Consider the following 13,350-nt stretch of genomic DNA (forward strand, 5'->3'; position numbering starts at 1 on the left):
TAAAACTATTACAATAACACTTCAAGATCTCTGCAATTACTATCACATCAGATTATTTTACATTAAACTGAGATCAAAATATTCTAGTAACAGTATTCTTATTGACAGAGATACTTTGTAAAATCATTATTGTGGTTTATTTTCCATTACACCTTTCTTTTTTTTTTTCTGGGTCTCTTTTTTGCTGGTTGTACTTTATTGATGGTACATGACAAAGTAGGGTTCTTGGCCCCTCCCCTTCCTCAGAGTGTCTGTGATGGAAGCTGTGGAGGACAGGTGATGTTCAGTGTCAGGGGATTGATTTGGGCCCAGGACTCCCCAGCAGCCAAATGACCTCTCTTCCTCTCCTGCTGTCGCTGGGGCTGGTGGTCCAGGGGCTCTTACTCCTTGGAGGCCATGTAGACCATAACGTCCACCACCCTATTGCTGTAGCCAAATTCATTGTCATACCAGGAAATGAGCTTGACTAAGTGGATGTTGAGGGCAATGCTAGCCCCAATGTCAAAAGTGGAAGAGTGAGTGTCACTGTTAAAGTCACAGGAGACAACCTGGTCTTCAGTGTAGCCCAGGATGCCCTTCAGGGGGCCCTCTGATGCCTGCTTCACCACCTTCTTGATGTCATCATATTTGGCTGCTTTCTCCAGCCAGCAGGTAAGATCCATAACAGACACATTGGGGGTGGGGACACGGAAGGCCATGACAGTGAGCTTCCCATTCAGCTCCAGGATGACCTTGCCCACTGCCTTGGCAGCGCCGGTAGATGCAGGGATGATGTTCCGGGCAGCCCCATGGCTGTTGCGCCAGTTTCCCAGAGGGGACATCCACAGTCTTCTGGGTGGCAGTGATGTCATGGATGGTGGCCATGAGTCCCTCCACAATGCCAAAGTTGTCATGGATGACCTTGGCTAGGGGTGCCAGGCAGTTGGTGATGCAGGAAGCAATGTTAATGATGTTGAGGGAGTTGTCGTACTTCTCATGGTTCATGCTCATCCCAAACATGGGGGCATCAGCTGAAGGGGCAGAGATGATGACTCTCTTGGTGCCACCCTTCAAGTGAGCTCCAGCCTTCTCCATGGTTGTGAAGACACTGGTGGACTCCACAACATATTCAGCACCAGCATCACCCCATTTGATGTTAGTGGGATCTCGCTCCTGGAAGACAGTAATTGGATTTCCATTGATGACAAGCTTCTCATTCTCAACTTTGATGTTGCCTTTGGTGGAATCATACTGGAACATGTAGACCATGTAGCTGAAGCCAATGAAGGGGTCAATGATGGCCACAACCTGCACTTTGCCAGAGGTTACAGGAGCCCTGGTGACAGGCACCCCACACAGCCAAATCTGTTTATTCTGACCTTCACCATCAGAGATGTGGCTGGCACTGCATGAAAAGATGTGGCTGTCTGGCAAGTGGGCAGAAGCAGAGAGCCTACACCTGTTTCTATATACACATACACACAGTTATAACCTCATACTTTTTCCTTAAGTACTTATTTTATATTATTCTAGAGTATTTTGATAAAAACTGTTTGCATCATTTTTTCAAATACTAAAGTATTCCAAACATGCCAAAAATACAGAAAAAAAAAAAATCAGACATGTTTATGTATCCTCCACTGAGATAAAACAAATGTTAACATTTGGCTTCATTTCTCTCACGTATTTACTCACATTGACTGTCTTTCTCCTGTTCTTTCTCTGGGCTTTTCTGTCTGTACATCTATTTTTTAAAATGAAACTGGAAAATACAGCTAAAGCTTCACCTTGTCCATTCGCCACCCATTGCACCCTGATATTAATCACCATTCTGAATTATATCTTTACCTTTCCTCTATTTGTTTCTGTACTTCTACATAGAGAAGTACTCATAAGCTATATACCTTGTAGACTTTTAAAATTTTATATACATTTTGTTATCCTATTTATATCATCTTGTAACTTACATTTCTCTATTGTGCTTTAAGTGTGGGATTCAGCTATGTAACTTTATTTTCAGTTTGCTCATTCTATCTGATGAACGATATGCCCCTTTATGAATAAACCACATGCGATGATGTATCCATCATCTAATTGACATATATAGCCACTTTTCCATGATTTCAAACACCACTACAAAGAATATCTTTGTACATGTAAACCAGTGAATATATCTGATTATTCTTTAGGGTCCACAGTTAACCTAAACAATGGCTGGTTTAGAATATGTGTCTTTCAGCTTTACCACGTATTGCAGACCTTCTATCCAAAGTAATTGCACACTTTCATGCACATTCCTTAAACAATGTACAGTACTCTGTTTCCACCAAATGTTTCATTATTTCAAATCATCGGAGTTAAAACTTGATTTTTGCTATAGTCATTGACTTTCACTAAAGTTGTGTTGCTTAACTCTGGCAAGTGGAGTCATTTTTTTTTAGTGAGAATTGCTGAGGCCTGGATTGTGACTATCTTCTAGAGAAGATTTTTATTTATTTTTGCCAAGAGCCCCAGGCAAATAACTGGCCTGGGCATATTTCTTTAGTTAATTTGGTTAACTAACTGGGCATATTTGGTTAACTAACTGGGCATATTTCTTTAGTTAATTTAGTTAATTTGGGAGTTCTGGGACATGTAAGTAATATAAAGACATGTTCTCAAAGTTCTCAAAACATGTTGCAGGTGCATGCTTATGGCTTAAAATTCTACTGAAAGTTTTTTTTTTTTAACCTGGAGCTCAGGCTAAGGTAAGCTTCTGTGTTGTCTTCTGTGCATTCATTTCATATTTTTTAAAATAAACAAGTGTCCTCTGATACATAATTTCAAAGTGCTCCTGGTAAGAGTATTTTCCTTTTACTTACCATTCTATCCACATTGCTGGACCTAGAAGTCTATATATGCATCCAACCCAAATTAGAAGTCAAACTTATCAAAACCCCTAGACAATTTGAAATTTTAATTATTTGCACATTTCTATTATGCACCTAATGACTAAGGAAATTTTAATTTTTATGTTCATTCCACTTTTATTTCAGTTTTATCAGCATAATTTGGCTTTCTCTGTTTTTTGTCCTAATGTAATGGACTTTTTGGAGTGTCTCAACATATGTCATCATCTATGCTTGACAGAAGCTGTAAGAACTAGTGACATAGTTAACTAGTCTACATATACAAAGGATCATTTTATATTCAGCTATTAATGCAATACTAGCATTCTCAAAATCCTTATTAGTATAAACAAGAATAGCCTTAATGCATTGCCATATGTTTTTTTAATTATTGTATTATATTTTATTTTTTATATTATGTTATATTGAATTATTTAATTATTACATATGTTGCACATGAAAGTCAGGACATCAACTACCATATAGCACAAAAGCTGAATATAGAAAATTAACCAATCCTCATTTATACTCAGCTAACTTTATAATAACATAGCAATATATAAAATAGTATGCCGGAGAATGTAGGAAATAGTTTATTTTTCCCCTGAAATACTTTTATTTTGGAAAGTGATGAAGTCTTCCTCATTAAGAAATGGATTAGTTTCTAAGTAAGTATTTTCTTTCATCACCCAAAGACATTATTTCTTGCTTTTGGCCAAAACAACCCTTTTAATTTCACCTTCAAAACTTTCTAAGCGCTGAAACCACACTAGGAAACATGTCTGGGAGCTGGTGAAAGCATGGTTTATACTTTGGATTCTGCCTTAAATCAGAATATGTTGATGGAAAGAAGAATTTAGCAACATGTGAGAAAGATCACACAGCACTGAAGCAGGCAGGGGCCCTGCTCCCCTCCATGGGTGAGAAGTTATACTGCATGTTAAGTGTCCACAGGTACAGATTCACTTTGCTGCCAACTGCCTGTAGAACCATGTATATTTCCTGGCTTATCCCTTCCTTCTTTCATACTTTACTCTTCTAGGATCAAGAAGGCTAGTTAATTGGTTAAGATGTGGAGTCACTAAATTGTTGAACAACTTAGTCTCTAGGAAAAGAATGTGTAGGAAAAACAACCCCAGAGCAAGATGAAAGTGTTCTTTTGCACCTCCCCCTCTTCCTCTTTGTCCTTTAGTGTGCTTTCCTACTCCTTCAGTAATCTACATCCCCATTTTCCTTTAAGATCTCTTTACTATCCCAAATCTGCCATTATAGGCTTCCAATGAGCAAAATTTCCAAGTGTGTGCCAGTTTGGATGTATTATGTCCCCCAAAATAACATAATCTTTGATGCAGTCTTGTGGAGGCAGATGTATTGGTGTTGATTAGGTTGGAACCTTGTGATTGAGTGTTTCTATGGAGATGTGACACACCCAACTGTGACACCTTTGATAAGGGTGTGACCTCTTAATTGAATGTTTCCATGGAGGTGCGGCTCCACCCATTTAGCATGGATCGTTATTAGATCACTGGAGTACTTTAAAAAGAGCCGCACAGGTCCAGACACTGCTACAGCTTAGAGAGGACCGTCCTGGGAGAAAGCTATTTTTGAAAGCAGAACTCTGGAGCAGACACCAGCCACCTGCCTTCCCAGCTAACAGAGGTTTTCAGGATGCCATTGGCCATCCTCCAGTGAAGGTACCCGATTACTGATGTGTTACCTTGGACACTTTAGGGCCTTAAGACTGTAACTGTGTAACCAAATAAACCCCCTTTTATAAAAGCCAATCCATGTCTGGTGTTTTGCATTCTGACAGCATTAGTAAACCAAAAAGAGTGCTTCAACCTCTAAAATTATATTTTTTCTCTAAACATTAAAAATAATAATAATAATTAATAATAAATAAATAAATGAATAAATTTGTTTCTGGGTAAATAATTTGATCAGTTCTTTAGCCTAAAAATTTACTCAAACTTTTCCCATTTGTTAAGTCCAGTGAACACATCATTAATATATATCTAAATCCTCTCTTCCTGCCCCATAACCATGGGGACACATGAAAGGGATTCACCAAGATGGGGTTTGACCCAAGAGCCAGTTTGTGCACTGTTCCGGTTTGCTAATGGTGCCATTTTGCAAAACACCAGAAATGGATTGGCTTTTATAAAGGGAGTTTATTTGGTTACAAAGTTACAGTCTTAAGGTCATAAAAGTGTCCAAGGTAAGACATCAACAACAGGGTACCTGTACTGAAGGATGGCCATTGGCATCCAGTAAACCTCTGTTAGCTCAGAAGGCACGTGGCTGGCGTCTGCTTGCTCTCAGGTTGCATTTCAAAATGGTGTTCTCCAAAATGTTCCTCTTGGGTGTTTTGTCCTCTCTTAGCAACAGCTGCTCTGAAGTCCTTCTGTTTGTGAGCTCCTTTGTAAGACTCCAGTGAACCAGTCAAGGCCCACGCTGAATAGGCAGGGCCACACCTCCATAGAAATTGTCTAATCACAGTTATCACCTACAGTTGGATGAGTCACATCTCCATAGAAACAGCTTAATCCAAAGGTTCCAACCTAATCAACACTAATACATCTGCCCCCACAAGATTGCATCAAAGAACATGGCTTTTTGGGGGACATAATACATCCAAACCGACACAGGTACTGAACCCACATATTCTGAGAAACAGTAAATGCTACAAAAATAATGCAAAATATTATGAGTCAGATTTAGAGATTGAATATAAGTGATGGAAATATGAATTTGGAGCCAACATGATGAAATGGAAGAGAAGTGAGGTCAGAATTGTTGTTAGAGTAATAAGTTGCTGGGGAAATGCACTAAAATCCTGAACATTTGCCTCAAATAATTTGAGCCAAAAGGAACAATATACAGAGGAGAATCTGCCTGATTTGTTTTAAAAGGCCAGTTCTGGGAGAAAATAGAGTTAAAACAATTCTTGTTTTCAGACATCAGTCCAAAACTAACCGCATCATGACATTTTGTCAATACTGAAAACAAGTTAAAATAAAAGAGTTCTTACAAATTGTTAACTACCTACATGGAGAAAAGTTGAGAGTGTTTTTCCCATTTTGTTTTAATACAGATCTATATAATTTAATCGCAGTCCCTTCATCCATACATTTTCAGCTCCAATTTATTTTTCATTGCAGTAACTGTTTTCTCCGTTTCCAAGTTAAAGTGTCTTTGTTCCATTTAACTTCTTTTCAAGGTCTTTAATCTCCTTTCCTATCCCCAAAGCAAAGTTTACACAGTCTAATCCAATGAAAGAAAAAACTGCATATCCTCAAATATGCATGCAAATCATACTTGGAGAGTTACAAGAAATTAAGACTGTAAACTTGTTTTTACTAGGTGGTTGACTTGATAAAATGTGTGGTCTAGTGTAATATATGCAAATCCCTTTGGTCATGCATTTAGCCATTTAGTTTTTGGTGAACACGGCAGCACACACACACAGTCACAAACATAGACATGGCCAATTAGTCCAGTGTGAAACACATCAAATCAATAAAATAGATTTAATTATTGATTGTCTATGCTGATAGTGTGAATACTGCAAAATCTCAGATGGTATAGGAATTAAACATGGAGACTAGAAGGGAGGCCTTGACTACCAATTAATTATTTTATGTTATTCCCCTCTAAGCAATTAGCTCAGTGAAGGCAGAGACCCTGTCTGCCTGGCTTAATCTGTACAGCAGTGGTTTACACAGTATCTAACACAAATAAGATAGAAAAGAGATATGTGTAGACTGATTTTTCACAACTCAAAGTCTATGACTCCCAGCAGTACACCCTCAGTCATATTTCCAGCAAATGAAATAAAAGTTGAGATCAGTTCTACTGGTCATTAAATGTTCATTCTCTCAACAAAGCTGACAGTCACCTGACAACCTATATTTTTGTATTGCCATGTTTTCTTGTGAGCTAGGGTTACACTGTAAATTCTAGGTTCATTCAAATGATAGAAAATATGTTTTAAGTTCTAAATCAATGATCTGTTTTACATTTGAAATCTGCTTTCCAATTTCAAACATATTTCATTATCCTGCACAGCTTAGTGTTTAAAATAATCCAGATTTGCTTTGTTTCCACATTGCTCTCTTCTAAGTAATTTTGGGGATTCCTTTTAAACATACTGCTTTGGCAGGAGGTTGTTTTGACTGGCATTTATACAGTAGGGGTTCCCAGTGTCCACGGTATCTCTGAATCATTCTTTTATTGTTTATTGTGTTTATATTAGTTTCTAGCCTTTTCAGCAATTTATAGGAGGAAACGAATCAGCAGTGGGAATGCCATGTTGTCTAGGTCCCAAATCATTTTCTCAGGCCGGTGCTAGTGAAAACAATATGTTTGAGAGTAAATATTTTTTGAATGAACTGTGTGTAACTGTGACTTTTCAGGGACAAAAAATGAAATTCTAAAAAATGAAGCAGAGCAGGAAAGCAAGAAAAAGAAGGAGGAGGAAGAGGAAGAGGGGGAGGAGGTAGAGGAGGAGAGGAGAAGGAGGAAAAGGAGGAAAGAATTGATGGCATATGTTGGAGCTGTTTTATTTATAATAAATAGCTAGTGAACCAGAGTTATGTCAGCACATTGACAGTTTTTCCCCTTCATTTTCTTTAAAATCCCTGTGACCAAATTTGGTGATTTACTATGTAGATAATAAAGGCCATTTTGATGTGAAAACTAATATTTAAAAATATTAGGAAGGTAATTATAAAGAGTTTACTTTGTAGCCATAAAGGAAATGGGGTCCATTTATAGAAACAGACCGTTGGAAAAGCAGAGTGCTTACTATGAATATCTCCCAAGAGGTCTGCAATGATTACATAATAGATCAGACATTTCTGTTTCCAACCGTTGCTTCCGAACTTGCCCATATACTAAACATTTTCCATGGGGAGCATAACACATGTCCAAAAACATCACCATGGTTTATGGGATGTGTGACAAATGCAATTTGACGGTTGCGATAACCTAAGTTATTAGAAACAGTAGCATAACTTTCATATTTCTCTATCAGCCATTTTTCATTTAGAGAGAATTCACCTCTTTCCCAGGGCCTTCTCACCACCACCTGGAAAGCTCAGGCACGACCAATAGTTAGAAGTCCTTTCTCTTTCGTAATGTTAGACAGCATCAGTGCGGACCCGCAGCAGCAGGTAAAAAGCGATCAGGAAATGAAAGATCTTTGCTCCAAGTCTGCACAAAGACAACCAAGAAGGTGCAGTAAGTGACTGCTGGGCCATTGTGCACTTCTATATTGAACTCCAAAGCAGCGAGGAAAGTCCTCCAATCACCGAGTGGAATTTGGTCATTTTCTAAAATAGGGTTTTATCTTTCTCTTCCAGGCATTTTTCCCCCTCCAAACAGCCAGCAGGAGAACAGACTAGAAGAGGAAGGGAAAGGGCAGCAGTGGCAGCTGAGAACTTTTCGTGAAAGGTGAGGAGGGTGCCCGCATAGGAACACAGAGGAAATGCGAGCGATTGAAAAGAAAAGTTATTCTCCATTAAATCGTATCCTTCCCTCTGCTTTCCCTTCTCCCCCTTTCTCCTGGTGAGCACCAGTTATGGTTGGCAGAAAGCAGTATGTTACCCCTATCAAATAGGAGGCAGACAGACCTGAAAGGGCCGGAGAACAATGATGTCTGTGGAAGCAGGAGGTGGTAACCCACGGGACATTATTTAAGAAGATTCACGTCTGCATGCAATGGGATGCAATACATTTGGCAGGAACACGGGTCTATAACATAAAAGCATGGTAATTTCATAATCAACCATCTGTAAAACATTTCTCAAAATCCTTGAAGCCTGATAACTAATTCCCCTTTTAAATGCAGTGTCAAGGAGACAGAACTCCTAAGCTGCTCTGAGGATAACACGCCTACATCTTAATTTGGTCTTTGGAATGATTTCTTGATTTTTGGGAAAGCTACTCCTCAGGTTCTGTGAGAGGGAAGAAGCTCTAGAGAATAGTTCCTGTAAATTCTCACACCCTGGCAGGAAAAAAAAAGTCTTTATTTTTTCTTTTTTTTCCTCTTATTTGCTGTGGACTCTGATCCTACCCTATTGGTCTGAACCAGATACATCTCTCAGTGGCCACCAAGGAGTACACGAGACACATCAGCGTTCTCTCCAGATGACCACTGAAAATGCTGAGGTCATTTTGGCTTTGCTTCTGTAGCTCTTCTTGCTTTTCCCCTTGTTTCTGGGTCTCAGTGGGAGCTCCATGAGGGCAGGAGCCCCCATCTGTCCTGTTCAACATGCCAATCTCAGTGTCCTCCCAGACCCTGGCACAGAGTATGTGCTTGATAAATACTTGCTGAGTGGATCAATCCAGGTCTGCATGAATTAGAAATAGCCCACCCAATCTTAAAGGGTAGGACTCCCTGTGGATAGGATAATGCCCTCTCCCCAAGATGTCCATGTCCTAATCCAACCAGAACCTGTGAATATGTTAGGATACATGCAAGGTGGGGGTGGGGGGGGGATTAAGGTATTAGGTGGAATTAAGGTTGCTTATCAGCTGGCTTTAAAATAGGGGGATTATCCTGGGCCATCCAGGTGGGTCCAATATAATCACAAGGGTCTTTATATGTGGGGGATGGAGGCAGAAGGTAAAGGTCAGAGAGCAATATTTGAAGATGCTATATGGTTAACTTTAAAGATGGAGGGAGGGGCTTCAAGCCAAGAAATGCAGATGGCTTGGAGAAACTGGAAAACGCAGGGATGTGGATTTTTCCCCTGTAGTGTCCAGAAGGAAGGCAGCCCACTGACACCTGGATTTTAGCCCAGTGAGACCCATATTGTACTTCTGACCTCCAAAAATGTAAAATAAAAGTGTGTTGTTTTAAACAACTAAATCTGTGGTAGATTTTTATAGCAATGATAGCAAACCCACCCAAAGTCCCTTCTGTTTAGAGTGGACCTTTGGAAAAGTTGTGTAGCTAAAATGATGATTTTTATAACTTCCTTTTCCCATCCCATTATTGCTTTTTTTCTACTTAAGACACTGTTCTTCCCCACTGGTAATTCATTTATACTGTTTTAAGAACTATCTGCTTTTCATAAGAGGAAATATATAATTTTAATATAAACTCTAGTAGTTCAAAATTTTCTACACTCAAATAAATTGGGTGTCTTCTGACTCTCAGAACAGTGTTCTTTCAATATATGATTTCTACATAGACCGGGGGCAGGGTAGCCTAATCTGTGAAACATTTGACCATGTTGAATTATTTAGTCAATCTTTTGGGCTAAACAATCCAATTCAACCAAATCAAATTTCAAAAGAGCTTAGTGAATCCATGTTTTAAAGGAAATTTTATTTCAGATGATGAAGATCATCTTTGGAAGTTAGAACCATGAGCCTTTTTACTAGCTCCTAGAATATAAATTCTTTTACTTAACAAATAACCTTTAGATGATAATAATTGGTGCCCTGGAAAGGGCCTCAGAGCACATGCGTTTCAAAACACTCAGTCTGCAGATGAGGAAAGCAAGGCTAGAGAGGGAAATTGACATATAGAAGATGACACTGTCAGCTAGTGGTAAAGCTAAGCCTAAAGCCTAAAGCAAAGAATTAATAGTTGGCAGCCCTGTCTTCCTTACAAAATGTTTCAATATTATGTTTAGGTATTTAGTCCACTGAAGAGACATGAACACCTAGACAATTTATTTCCCCAGGAAAGCAGATACTGTAGAAATTTCATCACCACAATCAAGGCACAAGCTCATCAATGCTATCCACATAGGTTTCTCTGTTCAAACACATTTATTTTCCAAGGAAACTCTTAGAGAAACTTAGCCTTCATATATACAAGGATTCATTAGAACCTCCTTTCCTATAGAGGCATTATATAAAGTCCATTGGGCTAAATTAGAAAACAATGATTAATTGGAGAAAAATACAGAGAAATGTAAATATAGTAATGAAGACCAGATTTCCTGAAGTAAATTAGAGGAGAAAAGTTTTGAAGTTCTGTAGCCTTTTCTCCTTGTCATGCTTTGTGATAATACCATGTAGTGGATAATTTGAAAATCCACTTAGTTGTCAGAGCACCCAAATTAAAGTGTCCACCTTCCCCATGACCTTTTAAATTTGAAATTCTATACATACATTCTGCAAATAAGAAACAGGAACAGTTCCAGAAATTTAAACAGGTACCTTGGTATGGCATTTTTTAAGTTACTCTCAATCTTAGTCTTCTAATCAAGACAGGACCTTCTATTCTTGAGATAAAATTTTTCTTCAAAACTGACTATGGTAGTCATGAAATAGGAGGGTGTAACTCAAAACTCCAAGTCTGTCTCTAAAACATAGGCCAAAGTCAGCTTTCTGAATAATGAACTAAGGGGGTATGTGAACTTAAATTTAATCAAACAAATCAATACACAAATGTATGTTGAGATAATTTATGTGGCATCTACATCTAACACTTCCTCATTTTGGTTAGGTCAAAAATTCTGTCAAAATAATCTATGTGCTTTTTCTGCTTTTCTTCCTGACTAAAACATGGCAAAAACCATGATCAAAGTTTCAATGTAAGAATCCCATGTGGTATTTTATTTCTTTCATTTTTAGCAAAGGTCTGCACTTTATAGCATTTTGCATTTAGGATGAAATTTGGGATCTGGTTTTCTTCCCTGGATGAGCCGGATCAGCTATCCTTTGTCATTAAAAAAAAAAAAAAAAAAAAAATCTACTTTCCAATTTACTTGCTAAAATTGGTTGTTGCAACTCCCTGCTGGATTGGGAAGGCACCATCTGTTTTAATAATATTGATGGTGAAATGCAACTGGGAAAGCTCTGAGTGATCACGGTTCCACTTGGAGAAGAATCACCTTAAAAGTTCATGAATGTAGGTTAAACCCCAGCTAAAAGAGGTGGTATACTCATCAATACAGACTCACATGCCCTGGCAAGAAAGAGTTAGAGAACAAGAACATACATGCAAATCTACACTGAGAAATAATTTAAATATCAGGCCGAAAACAACGTGTACATATAAGTGAAAAGTGACAGCAGTGAAAGAAATGTGATATTCAGTTCAGTAGAAATTTTAACATTTTGTTTTGTTTTGTTTTGTTTTGTTTTCACATTTGTTTGCTGTTTGTTTTTAGTATTCAGTCGCTACGGGAAAATGAAAAAGTTGTGCCACCAAGCCCAAGCAATACTAAACCTTTACTCTCTGGGCATTCAATAGAAGAATTTCCTTTTCCTGCTGATGAAACCAAGATTCTATTTTGAATCTGGGCAAACTTTGAAAACTGAGCAAGCCACTCACTTACTGGTTGGTTGATGAACTGATTTGGTCTTAACTGGAATCAATATTAAATAACTCAAGCAGAAACACATACATATAACACAAATTTGGGAAATTCCCAACATTTCCAGGGGGAAAGGATCCCAGACTGCCATAAACACCTTCCATAGTCAGCACCTGCTGTTTCATTCTTGCTCCTTTCAAGTGATTCGAAATGTACAGCAAATTATATGAGCAAAATCTGGAATCAATCTTGTTTAAAAAGACATTTTAACATATTAGATTATATCTGCCAATAATACTAGTGCTGATATTTTAATGTAATCCTAAAAATGTCCAGGAGTGACTTTGCAAAATTTAACTGTGTATTAAAAGTTGAGCTTGAAATAAGCAAGTGTAATCCTGTAAAGATAAATATAATCCTTTTACTGGCATTGATTTCTTTAGCATCTTATCAAGTTCCCTGTTGTAGCAACAGCCTTTTTCTGTTTTCCTATCCTGCTTAACCAGAGGATGACTCAATCCACAGACCAAGAACTGTGGTACAGTTATAACATTCAAAACAGTTTATGTGTAACGGCTTAGAGTTCCTCCCGAATTGGATCCTAGATCACTAAGCTAAATGCAAGTTAACGGATTCTTAAAAATAACCCCTGACATGAGTCATACTCTTCAAAAGAGCTCTGGAGAATGTTTTCCACAGAAATGGTAAAGCACAAGGCACTGGGATGTGCCAAGTTCTCTTCAGTGAGTCATGTGATTAACTTGCGTCAGCTGCATGCTATGTTATATCTTTCATATCCCTGGCACTAAACTTGAATAGCTTGAATGATTTGTTGAAACACAAGCCTTTGCAACAGTTTCAACTATTCCTCCCACGCAGATTCCCCAAACGAATCTGTGCCGAAGTAAAGGTGTATCAGAGTATACAGAGTGCAGTTCACTCAAGACACAAGGGAGAGGAGGGAAACCAAAAGTCACAAACAAACATTGTTGGCTTGGGCTTGAAAAAGGAAAATTGTCCTTCTTAAAACTGTCCCCTCTTCAGACTCGAGCACTGAAAGTTAAATAAGTTTTCCCCCAAGGCAGGGTATAGGAGAGAGATGAGAGAGAAATATTCAAACTACTCTAGATTGTTGAATAAATGAAAATTGTGAGGGCACTGAAATCCAGATGCCAACCTCCATGCCTGTGACAAGTACAAAT

The 13,350-nt window shown here is 38.4% G+C and overlaps 1 pseudogene; it reads right to left on the minus strand.

Annotated features, from left to right (window-relative positions):
• Nucleotides 1-380: 380 nt before the first annotated feature.
• LOC119534031 lies at nucleotides 381-1,367 on the minus strand (annotated as a pseudogene).
• Nucleotides 1,368-13,350: the final 11,983 nt, after the last annotated feature.

The sequence above is a fragment of the Choloepus didactylus genome, chromosome 5, assembly GCF_015220235.1.
Source record: "Choloepus didactylus isolate mChoDid1 chromosome 5, mChoDid1.pri, whole genome shotgun sequence".
In the NCBI taxonomy this organism is placed as follows: Eukaryota; Metazoa; Chordata; class Mammalia; order Pilosa; family Megalonychidae; genus Choloepus; species Choloepus didactylus.